We start from the raw sequence: 12,074 nt of genomic DNA, 5'->3' as shown, positions 1-12,074 counted from the left end.
ACAAGAATATCGAAGACAACATGACAATCCCAACAGAACAAAACTCTTCAATAATAGAATGTGAAGAGATTGAAGAAATGCCAGAAATGGAATTCAAAAAATTGATCCTAGAAGTATAAGTGATAAAAAACAAATTCATGAACTAAAGAACTCCATAAGTGGAAGGCAACGTGGCATAGTAGGTGGAGCCACTGCCTGCAGTGCTGGCATCCCATATGGGTGCTGGAAGGTGTCCTGGCTGCTCCACTTCTGATCCAGCTCTCTCTTATGACCTGGGAAATCAGTGGAAGATGGCCCAATATCTTAGGTCCCTGCACCCATGTGGGGAACGTGGAGGAGAATCCTGGTTCCTGGCTTAGGATCACCACAGCTCCGGCCCTTGTGGCCAACTGGGGAGTAAGCCAGTGGATGGAAGACTTCTCTTTCTCTCTCTCTCTCTCTGCCTCTCCTTCTCTGTGTAACTCTTTCAAATAAATAAATAAATCTTAAAAAAAACAATTAGGTACATGACAAAAAAGAACAGTTTCCCCGTGAAATTGAGATTTTAATTTGAAATCAAAATGAAATATTGGCTATGAAGAATTCATTTGAGTAAATAAAAAATACAGTGGAAGCCTTAAGAATAGACTCGATGAGGCAGAGGAAAAATATGAGTTGGAAGACAAATCTCTGGAAATTTAACATACTGCTCAAAAAAAAAGCCAAGAAGAAGAAATTAGAAAGCTTAAAACAGTGTCACAGATTTATGTGATACTATCAAATGACCCAACATACAGGCTTTACGAATTTCTGAAGGTGTGAAAAGAGAAAATGGATTAGAAGGCCTATTTAGTTAAATAATTACAGAAAACTTGCTTAATTTGGAGAAAGGAAGGGATGTCAAAGTACAGGAAGCACACAGAACTCCTAATGGGTATGACCAGAAAAGATCTTTACCATGACACACTGTAGTCAAACTCTCCACAGTAAAACACAAAGATTGTAAAATGCGCACTAGAGAAACACCAGTTTACTTTCAGATGATCTCCAATTAGACTCACATTAGACTTCTCATCAGAAGCCCTACAGGCTAGGAGAGAATGGCAAGATGTATTCCAAGTCTTAAGCAAAAAATATTGTCAACCCAGAATACTATACTCTGCAAAGCTCTCATTTATGAATGAAGGTGAAATAAAGAACTTCTTTAACAAACAGAAATTGAAAGAGTTTGTCACTGCTCCTCCAGCCATACAAAAGATGCTTAAGGATGTGCTACACATAGTAACACAGAAACATAGTCATCACTACAAAAGAATTTGAAACCAGAAAATCTCCCAGTAAAAGTTTAAAGGAAATCTAAAGTAAACAACAGGAATATTTACAGAAAAATGGTAGGGTCAAGTCCTTACTTATCAATAGTCACCTTGAATGCAAATGGCCTCAACTCTCCAGTAAAAAGATACAGACTGACTGAATAGATGAAAAAACAAAACCCAATTACTTGCTGCCTACAAGAAATGCATCCCCCAAACAAAGATACATTCAGAGAGAAAGTGAACAGATGAAAAAAGTTATTCTGTGCTAATAGAAACCAAAACAGAGCTGGTGTCTCCATCCTAATATCAGACAATATAGACTTTAACACAAAAACTCTTAAAAGAGACATGGAAGGTATCAATTCAGCAGGAAGGTGTGACTACTGCTAATGTATATGCACCTAATTAAGGGTCATTTGTTATTTAAAATAAATGCTAATGGATCTAAAGGGAGACAAAAACTCCAATACAATAGTAATGGGGGATTTCAATACTCCATTTTCAGCAATGGACACATCAACCACACAGAAAATCAGCAAGAAAACAACAGAGTTAATGACACTATAGACCGTATGGGCCTAACAATATCTACAGAACTTTTCATGCTACAGAGGCAGAATATACATTCACATCAGTAATGCATGCAAGTTTCTCTAGGATAGACCACATACTAGGCCACAAAGCAAGTCTCAGCAAACTCAAAAAAACTGAAACCCTACTATGCTTCTTCTGTAACCACAATGGAATGAACCTGGAAATCAACAACTCAAGAATCTCTAGAACACATGCAAACACATGAAGACTGAACAATATGCTCCTGAATGAACATTGGGTCAGTGAAGAAATAAAAAAAAAATTCTGGAATGAATGAAGATAATGATACAATACATCAAAACTTATGGGATATAGCAAAAGAAGTGTTAAGAGAAAAGTTTATAGCAACTTATGGTACCTACATGAAAATTGGAAAGGCACCAAATAAATGACCTATCCATGCATCTCAAGGACCTAGATGAAAAACAACAAACCAAACACAAGGCTAGTTGGGATAAAAGAAATACTTAAAACCAGCGAAGAAATAAACAAAATTGAAACAAAAAAGAATACAAATGATCAGCAAAATGAAAAGCAGGTGTTTTTTTTTTTTGAAAAAATAAACAAAATTGGTACACCATTGGCTTAAGTAACTAAAAAAAGAGGAAGAAGACCAAGAAATAAAAGTAGAGATGAAAAAGATACCCAGATACCCCAGAATAAAAAGAATCATCAGAAATTACCACAAAGAGCAGTATGCCAACAAATCAGGAAACCTAGAAGAAATGGTGAGATTTTTGGACTCTTGTAACTTACCTAATTTGAGCCATGAAGACACAGAAAACCTAAACTGACCAATAACCAAGATAGAAATTTAATAAAGAATAAAGACCCTCCCAACAAAGAAAAGCACAGGACTGGATGGCTTCACTGCTGAATTCTACCAGACATTTAAGGAAGAACTAACTCTAGTTCTTCTCAATCTATTCAAAACAATTCAAAGAGAGAGAATCCTTCTAAACTCCTTCTATGAATCCAGCAACACCTTAATTCCTAAACCTGAAAAAAATACAACAGAGAAACATCGATATAAAAATCCCCAACAAAATACTAGTCAATTGATTCCAATAACACATCAGAAAGATCATTCTCCCAGATAAAGTGGAATTTATCACTGGTATGCAGAGATGGTTCACTATTTGCAAATCAATGTGATACATCATATTCACAAACTGAAAACCAAAAGCATATGATTACCACAATAATCACAATACCACAATAATTTAAAGGAGGGATTTCAAAGCTCTCTATGATGGGGATAACAAATCATTAAAAAAATAGAAGAAGACATAATAAATGCAAAATTTGCCCCTGTTCAAGGATTGGAAGAATCAATATCATCAAAATAACCATACTGCCAAAAGCAATTTGCAGATTTCATGTTATACCAATCAAAATACCAAGGATATTCTTCTCAGACATAGAGAAAATGTTACTGAAATCCATATGGAAACACAAGAGACATGAATAGCTAAAGCAATCTTACACAACAAAAACAAAGCCAGAGGCATCACAATGCCAGATTTCAAGATTACTGCAGGACATGTATAATCAAAACATCCAGGTACTGGCAGGAAAACAGATGGGCAGACCAATGAAACAGACTAGAAATTCCAGAAATATTTCCATGCATCTACAACCAATTTATCTTTGACAAAGGAGCTAAAATCAATCCCTGGAGCAAGGACAGTTTGTTCAACTGGACAAAGAGTTCTTGGGAAAGACCCCAGTTGCCCAGTGAATCAAAGCCAAAATTGACAAGTGGGATTATTAGCTTCTGCACTGCAAAAGAAGCACTCATCAAAGTGAAGAAGCCACCACAGAATGGGAGAAATTACTTGCAAACTATGCCACTGATAAAGGATTAATAACCAGAATATATAAAGAACTCAAGAACCTAAGCAACAATAAAAGAAACAACCCAGTTTAGAGATAGGAAAAGGACTTAAACAGTTATTTTTAAAACAGGAAATCCAAATGGCCAACAGACACATGAAAAAAAAAATGCTCAGGATCACCCCTATCATGGAAATACAAATCAAAACCATTGAAGTTTCACCTCAGCCCCATTTGAATATCTTTCATATAGAAATCAACAAACAATAAATCCTGGAAAGAATGTGCATAAAAAGGTACCCCAATTCACTGTTGGTGGGAATGTAAACTGGTATAGCCACTGTGGAAGACAGTTGGAGATACTTCAGAAATCTGAATATATTCAGAACTACCATATAACCCAGCCTTTCCACTCCTGGTATTTTGCCCAATGGAAATGAAATTTGCACATGCAAGAGTTATCTGTACTGCATGTTTATTGCAGCTCAAATCACAACAGCTAAGATATCTAATCAATCCAAATGCCCATCAACTGAAGACCAGATAAATTATGGGGTATATACACCATGGAATACTACACAGCAGTAAAAAAAATGAAATCCCATCAGTTGGAACAAAACAGATATAACTGGACAACATCATCCTTTGATACTCAATCATCATCCGTTGATTCTCTCCAGAAACATGTTTCTAAAACACAAACAAGTGCAGTTTCTAGGCTCCTGAAACTTTGTGAAGAAAAATGTGAAGCGAGTGAAATAAGAAAGGAAGAAAAAGCAGCAGTGGATCATCTATAAAAGGAATTATGGATTTAGGAAATACTTGCTTTTTTAATGCAGTCATTCAGAACTTGTCACAGACTTATATCCTGACTGAACTTATGAATGAGATGAAAGAAAATGGTACATATTCAAGATTTTTCCTTCCTCAGACTCTCAGCTGGACCCATTGGTGGTGGAACTTTGAAGCCCTGGCCCACTGACGTCAGCCTTGTTCCTGTTTCTGCACAGCATGAGGGAGACTGAAAAAGGACCACTTTCTCCAGAAGTTCTTTTCAATCAGCTTTGTCAGAAGGTACCTCGATTTAAAGATTTCCAACTGCAGGACAGTCAAGAGCTTCTCCATTACCCGCTGGATGTAGTGATGAAGAAATGAAGAGAATACAAGCTAGCATTCTAAAGGCATTTAACAACCCAACTACTAAAACTGCTGATGATGCAATTAGGAAAAAGGTCAAAGCATATGGAAAAGAAGGTGTGAAAATGAACTTCCTGAATCAGGCAAGATGGCGGAATAGGCAGGGAGCACACTTAGTCCGGGGGGAGAGAAGGTTTAATATAAGTGGAGATACTGCAGGGTCAAGGAAGAGTAGGGGATGAAACAGCAGAGGAAACTCTTCCGGAACTAGTGATTCACAGTGGACCTGCATGGAGAGCGTGGGAGCCCAAGTTCGGGACACCAGCGGCAGACTCAACGCACCAGCGCTGGAACGCGAGGTGAGCCGAACCTCCATAGCCCGAGATACCAGCAGGCAAGCGGAAAGAGGAGGCTAGAGGGAACGAGGCTTGAAACTCCGTGGGGAAAAGTTCACCAGGCTAACTAGAAGAGAGAGAAAAAAAGTGACTGATACGGACACAAGTTTCTCTCTCTCCGCTCACCTCTCAAAGGCGAGCAAGACAGAGCAGGCGCCATTTTGGACATACGTCATAAGCAGGGCGACCTCAGGTCTGCACCGGCCCTGAGCCTAGCAGAAAAACCTGACTCTGTGGGGAGGGGTGAAATAACAGGAGATTAGCATCTAACTTGGCAACCCAGTGGGAGACTGCAGGAGAATTGGAGCCCACACTGAGGGCAGCAGAGATTCCCTGTGTGGTCCTTGGGAAAGAGCTTCCGATCTCTGGCTCCTGTGGGTATATCATTTGCCTGCTAACTACCTCCAATTACGTTCAGCTGTGCGGAATTACTTCCCTTTTAAATCAAAAAAAGAAAGAGAGATTTACCACACCTAACCTGGGAGTGTCATCCTTGACACACCCTCAACCCTGAGGAACCAAACACAGCTCTCAGTCCACACTCATCTCAAGCCTCTAAGGCTCCACTGAAAGCAGACAGTCCACTTAATATAGAGCCATAGTGTAACAAGAAAAAACACCACAGTGAAGAAACCAAATATCTCCAACATGCCAAAAACAAACGCAAAAACCAAGCTAACAAGAACAAGGAAGAAACTATGACGCCCCCAAATGAAAAAGACACCCCAATTCAAGATTATGAAGATGATGAGATCGAAGAAATGCAAGAAGCGCATCTCAAAAAATTGATAAGAACATTAAGAAGTTCTCAAAAACAAATTCTTGAACTACAGAAATCCTTCATGGACAAGATAGAAAATCTCTCTCGTGAAAGTGAAATATTAAGGAGGAATCAAAATGAAATGAAACAACTAGTGGAACAAGAAACTCTGATAGTGACTAGAAATCATAATGAAATGAAGAGTTCAATAGATCAAATGACAAACACATTAGAGAGCCTTAAAAACAGAATGGGCGAAGCAGAAGAGAGAATATCAGACTTAGAAGACAGAGAACAGGAAAGGAAACAGGCAAACCAAAGAAAAGCAGAGGAAATTAGAAATCTAAAAAATATTGTCGGGAATCTACAGGATACTATTAAAAAAAACCAACATTCGGGTTCTAGGAGTTCCTGAAGGCATGGAGAGGGAGAAAGGATTAGAAGGCATTTTCAGTGACATACTAGCAGAAAATTTCCCAGGTTTGGAGAAGGACAGAGACATCTTAGTACAGGAAGCTTATAGAACCCCTAATAAACATGACGAAAAGAGATCCTCACCACGACATGTTGTAATCAAACTCACCACAGTGAAACATAAAGAAAAGATCCTAAAAGGTGCAAGAGAGAAATGTCAGATCACTCTTAGAGGATCTCCAATTACACTCACAGCAGACTTCTCATCAGAAACCCTACAAGCTAGAAGGGAATGGCGAGACATAGCCCAGGTACTAAGAGAGAAAAACTGCCAGCCCAGAATACTATATCCTGCAAAGCTCTCATTTGTGAATGAAGGTGAAATTAAGACTTTTCATAGCAAACAGAAACTGAAAGAATTTGTTGCCACTCATCCTGCCCTGCAAAAGATGCTTAAAGATGTCTTACACACAGAAACACAGAAACATGGTCACCAATACGAAAGAAGGTAAAGGAAGGAAACCTCACAGCAAAAGATCACAGGAAGCTCAATTTCTCTTTGACATAGAATTAAACTCTGATGCTCTGTGAAAGCAATGTGTTAAAGTAATCTATTATGTTCTCTTGATGTCTGTTAAATTCTAATTGTTCAAAAACAGCTGAACTTTTATTAAGAGCTATGGGTTATTTAAATATGTGCTTTTTTCAAAAATTTGAATAATCACCTTGTAACAACAATCAAATTTGGTCTATGTTATGTCATGATTTTAAGAAATCTTATTTCAACCAGATATTTTGGATTTTGAGCCTTCTTGGCATTCTTGACAGGCATTCAAAAAATCAAAGTTTCAAACAATCTGGTCTCTAAAATTTCCAGTAAATCCTGGACTTTGGTTTTTCTAGTTTGGGCCCAACTGAAAAAATCGAAGGACCTATGTCTCTCATCTTATAGAGACACCAACTAATCAGTCTATTTGGAGTATATTAGAAGGACTGTCAAGATGTGATGTGGTACCAGACTTTAAGTTTCTATAATGGAAAATGCTATTAATACAAATGTTTGAGAATTAAAAAGTCTAATGATCTTGTGTTACTAGACATGATAGTTATCTTAATGAGAAAGCCCCAGAGGCTTAAAGGGTTAAATACTTGTAAAATCCTACAGGTGCTTTCAAAAATACTGTGAAGTAAGCAAGTGCCTCTTGTTGGTTGATGAGTTTATAATTTTAAACATGGCGACTTAAAGTCTTTTGTCATCCACAGTTATATATGATCTGCTGCTCATAAAACTAAAGCGTTGTTGGTTCTGTGTTTAGCTGTCCTCCTATAGGTTCCTATGGACTTTTTCCAGCCACTTTTATTGTATTCAGTACTTTGGGATGGCTCTGTAAACAGATGAAGCCAATAATGTATTAACAGTACCAACTGAGAGAAAGTATGGTTAACTGAGGTTACTAAAAAGAAAAAGCAATTCAAATCAATTGGCAATCTACAAAAAGAGTTAAAGATTTTAAAAGCTATTATTAAAATTGCTATATTGGTCTATTATGCTATATTATATGTGTGTACATATTGTATGTCCACATGGGGAAATTTTATTAAGAGTTTTATTTTAAATGGCTTATAGATAAGATTGTCCATAAATTTAAGCTGCTAAAATCAATCAAAGATACATTTTAATTTGTGGGACCTGAATCTGTGTATCATATGTTTTAGACTTGTTGGTAGAAAGAAACTAAAAACATTTTAGATGGTTGTGCTTAAGTTTACTGGCTAAACAAACTACACCATGTTAGATATTTAAGAGGTGTTTTCAAATACATGATTCTTAAAATTTATAGAAGGCATTGGACCTTCTGGTAAATGTTTTCTTAAGTTGTTATCTAATGGTTGAAATGGTTCGCTAAGTATTCATGTGATATTGCTATTGTCAGCAAGCGATCTAGGACTTGCTCCCTCATTTCTCTATTCTAAGCCCAACTTGTTCTTTCATTTCTCTATTCTCTTCAAGGTAGGAAAGTAATTCTATTATGAAGGAATCTGTAGGATGCACAATTTAATCTTTAGACCTTATAAAAGAGATGGCTAACATTTTTCTGCAATAGCATAGCCAAAATAAGAACTCAAATAATAATCTCATAGCTAGATTCACTTCGCCATCAGCGAAGTATACAGTAAGTAGAAAAAACCTCCCTTTCAGACCAAAGGGAAAGAAAGTTTTAAAGTGAGAATATAATTTTCCTCATGGGCATTGTCTACCTTAGAAAAACTACTACAGAACATGCCTGTGACTATAGACTTGTAGTTCAGGCCACCGAAGATTAGAGATGGGAAACGGGCACTCCCTTGACTTGCATCCTCTGGTCTGCTTTAACACAAACCAGGAGGAAAAGAAAGCTCGGCATCAGAACAATGGGTGGCAGGCCTATTAATGGCTGATCTGTACAGTGATCTGCCCTCAAGGGACCCAACAGGCCAGTCCACTGCAGTGGCTTTTAATGTGGTAAGCCTGGGCTTCAGCAGAAGTCAGCTTGTGAAGAGCCCTGGCAGCTCTGCCAAGAGTTGGATCACTGGAAATGGACCTGCCCTGGAGTCGAAGGATGCCCAGGTCAGAGCCACAGATCTTATTGGCTCTAAGCTGAAAAGCCCTTCACTCAGCCCAACTTCCAAAGTGACCACTGCAGCTGAGGGGATGGTCAAGTAGGGTCAGCAACATTGCAGGCAGAACTGTAAATTTCTTGTTAGAGATGCCCCCTGCCTTTACCTGGCCTTCTCTCCTCCCAGGCCAGCCAAGTAATGAAAGTCAACAGAGTGCCTTCCCCTAGGAGGTTCACACCTCCCTTAGGATATACCCCATGTGAAGAGATAGATAGGTCTGGGCCTCTTAACTTACAAGGCCTAAAGCCCACCAGATTATTATCAAGCCCCTTCTATCAGGTTCTATTTGCCTCTCAAACAGAAAACTTAATTGTAGCTTAGACAGCACATTTCTTAGCTCCTCTAATAATGATTCTGTCCTTTGTTCTAGGCCCTGTCTAGTGCACTTGGGCCTCATTCCTTTGTAATCATAACCTCTACTCTACCACCAATGGCTCTACTCCCAACCTGTGTGTACTGATGGTCCTCTTCCCCACTTAATGCTGTATAATTGTTCAAACCTGGTAAATGCCACTCTTAGGATCATTGGTTACTATCCTCCCTCTGTCTTTTATGACCTTGTCTAAATATGATCAGAGTCAGCAAACTTGGAAGGCTTCCATAGCCTTGGCAACTCATGACGACAGCCTAGGATGGTTACTGGCGCCATAAACTAGAGTGTCAATTTGTTGGATCAACAACAGGAGCCACTGTGCACTTGCTCCTCATGTGGGATATCTGTCCTTAATGTGCTGTACATTGTGATTTAATGCTATAACTAGTACTCAAACAGTATGTTTCACTTTGTGTTTCTATGTGGGTGCAAACTGTTGAAATCTTTATACTAAATTGATCTTCTGTATATAAAGAGAATTGAAAATGAATCTTGATGCAAATGGAAGGGGAGAGGGAGCGGGAGAGGGGAGGGTTGCGGGTGGGAGGGAAGTTATGTGGGGGGAAGCCATTGTAATCCATAAGCTGTACACTGGAAATTTATATTCATTAAATAAAAGTTAAAAAGAAAAAAAAATAAAAAAAATAACACCCAAAAAAAAAAAAAGAAAATGAACTTCCTATATCAGATCTTTATTGGTGAACTAACTAGCACAGTAATGTGGAAGAATGAGTAAGTATCTCTACCATGAAAGATCCTTTCACTGATATTTCCCTTCCTATAACAGAAGAACGGGTTTCAAAGCCTGTGCTGTGGGAAGAATGAGTAAACACAGAAGTTCACAGGAAAGAGATCATGATCAGTACAGTGGCATGGTTACTAAGGAAATACTCACCAACCCAGACCTGCCAAGAAACACTCTCCTTCTAAAGATAAAAATCAACAAATTCATGACAGAAAACGTCAAAGAAAACTCTCACCTGCAGAAGAAAAAACCATTTTCACATACCAGAAAAACGTGGACTTGGGCATGGATGGCTCTCCTTCAGTGTCTGCTGGCGCAACGAGTCGGATCAAAAGCCCCACCGTTGGCAGCTGAAAAGAGGCCAGCTGTTTCGAGAGCAGTGTTGAGGCCAACAGTGAGGCCTCTGAGTCGGAAAGCACTTCCAAGAAGGAGGGGCAGTGCAGATCCCGCGGCAGGCCCTGCACGCACACAGATGGGCGCCTGCCTGTCCACCCGCAGGGACACTGCCATCCGCTAAGGAGACACAGTGGTGATGAGGGAGTGGCTAATGCCATTTCTGAACTTTGAGCAGCCCTGAAATTGGAGATGGAGATTTTGACAGAGAAAAGCAGCCACTTAGTATTCCAAATAAGTTAGGTTTTGCAGAGGAGGAGCATATGAGGCCCCGCAGTCCCCAGCATGCTTTTCAGACCCTCTCTCAGAGCTACATCACTACTTCCAAAGAATGTTCAATTCAGTCCTGTCTTTACCAGTTTGTGTCTATGGAATTACTTATGGGGAATAACAAGCTTCTGTGTGAGAACTGTACTGAAAAGCAGCAAAAGTACCCAAAGGAAATCAATTCTGTAGAGAAGAAAGTAGGAGGGGTTTATACTAATGCCAGGAAGCAATTGCTCATTTCTGCCGTTCCTCCTATCCTAATTCTTCTCCATCTGAAAAGATTCCACCAGGCTGGCTTGAGTCTTCGTAAAGCCGACAGACATGTAGATTTTCCACTTATGCTTGATTTAGCACCATTCTGTTCTGCTACTTGTAAGGATGTAAGTGTGAGTGATGAAGTGCTCTATGGTCTCTATGGCATAGTGGAACACCGTGGCCCCATGAGAGGAGGGTACTACTTGGCTTATGTGAAAGCGAGAACACCCTCCAGGAAGTTATCAGAATACCTCACTGGAAAGAAGACTGTGCCTGGTGAGAAAGAACCTGACAATGAATCGGTGGGCCAGTGGATCTATGTTAGTGACACTTATGTGCAGGTGGTTCCAGAATCAAGAGCACTTAATGCACAAGCTTACCTTCTTTCTTATGAAAGATAATTATGAGTATTCATTACTTGCCAATGGTAATATTTAGATTACTTTTATTTGAATGCTGCAACACCACCAACATATGTAACATGCCTTTGTAGTCCTCTTTCTTCTGTAGGAATGGCATGTCCCTCATATGCTTCAGAACTTTCTCACTATTGTGGTAAGCCCTTTTAAAGTAAGTTCAGTGTACTCAGTGCTTTCAGATTTGCTTTCTTAAATAAGCAACGCAGAATTTACAGAAGAGGAAAACCCTTTACCATGTGGCTTGTTATTACAGGCAGTCAGAGTCAAATCATTCCTTAAGACAATGCTTCCTCAATGTGCTACACACACCTTCCTGATCTCATATATATGTGTATATCCTATGCCATTGTTTACTTATTATTTTTAAAATCTTTTTCACCTTTTTTAGCCTTAGCTTTTTTTGGAGCAATCGTATTTCACATTAAAACATGTAACTATGAAAGAAACGTTGTTCATCCAGGTCACACCCCCTCTAAAATCATCTTAGGGCTATCCAGTGGTATATGTGTACTGCTACATAAGAAACACTGCTG

At 39.0% G+C, this 12,074-nt stretch overlaps 1 pseudogene; it reads left to right on the top strand.

The window, feature by feature from the left end:
• Positions 1-4,937: 4,937 nt before the first annotated feature.
• LOC133756784 (ubiquitin carboxyl-terminal hydrolase 45-like) lies at positions 4,938-11,523 on the top strand (annotated as a pseudogene).
• The last annotated feature ends 551 nt before the right edge of the window (positions 11,524-12,074 follow it).

Source organism: Lepus europaeus, chromosome 3, assembly GCF_033115175.1.
Source record: "Lepus europaeus isolate LE1 chromosome 3, mLepTim1.pri, whole genome shotgun sequence".
Taxonomy (NCBI): domain Eukaryota; kingdom Metazoa; phylum Chordata; class Mammalia; order Lagomorpha; family Leporidae; genus Lepus; species Lepus europaeus.
This window is presented reverse-complemented; position numbering and strand designations above follow the sequence as displayed.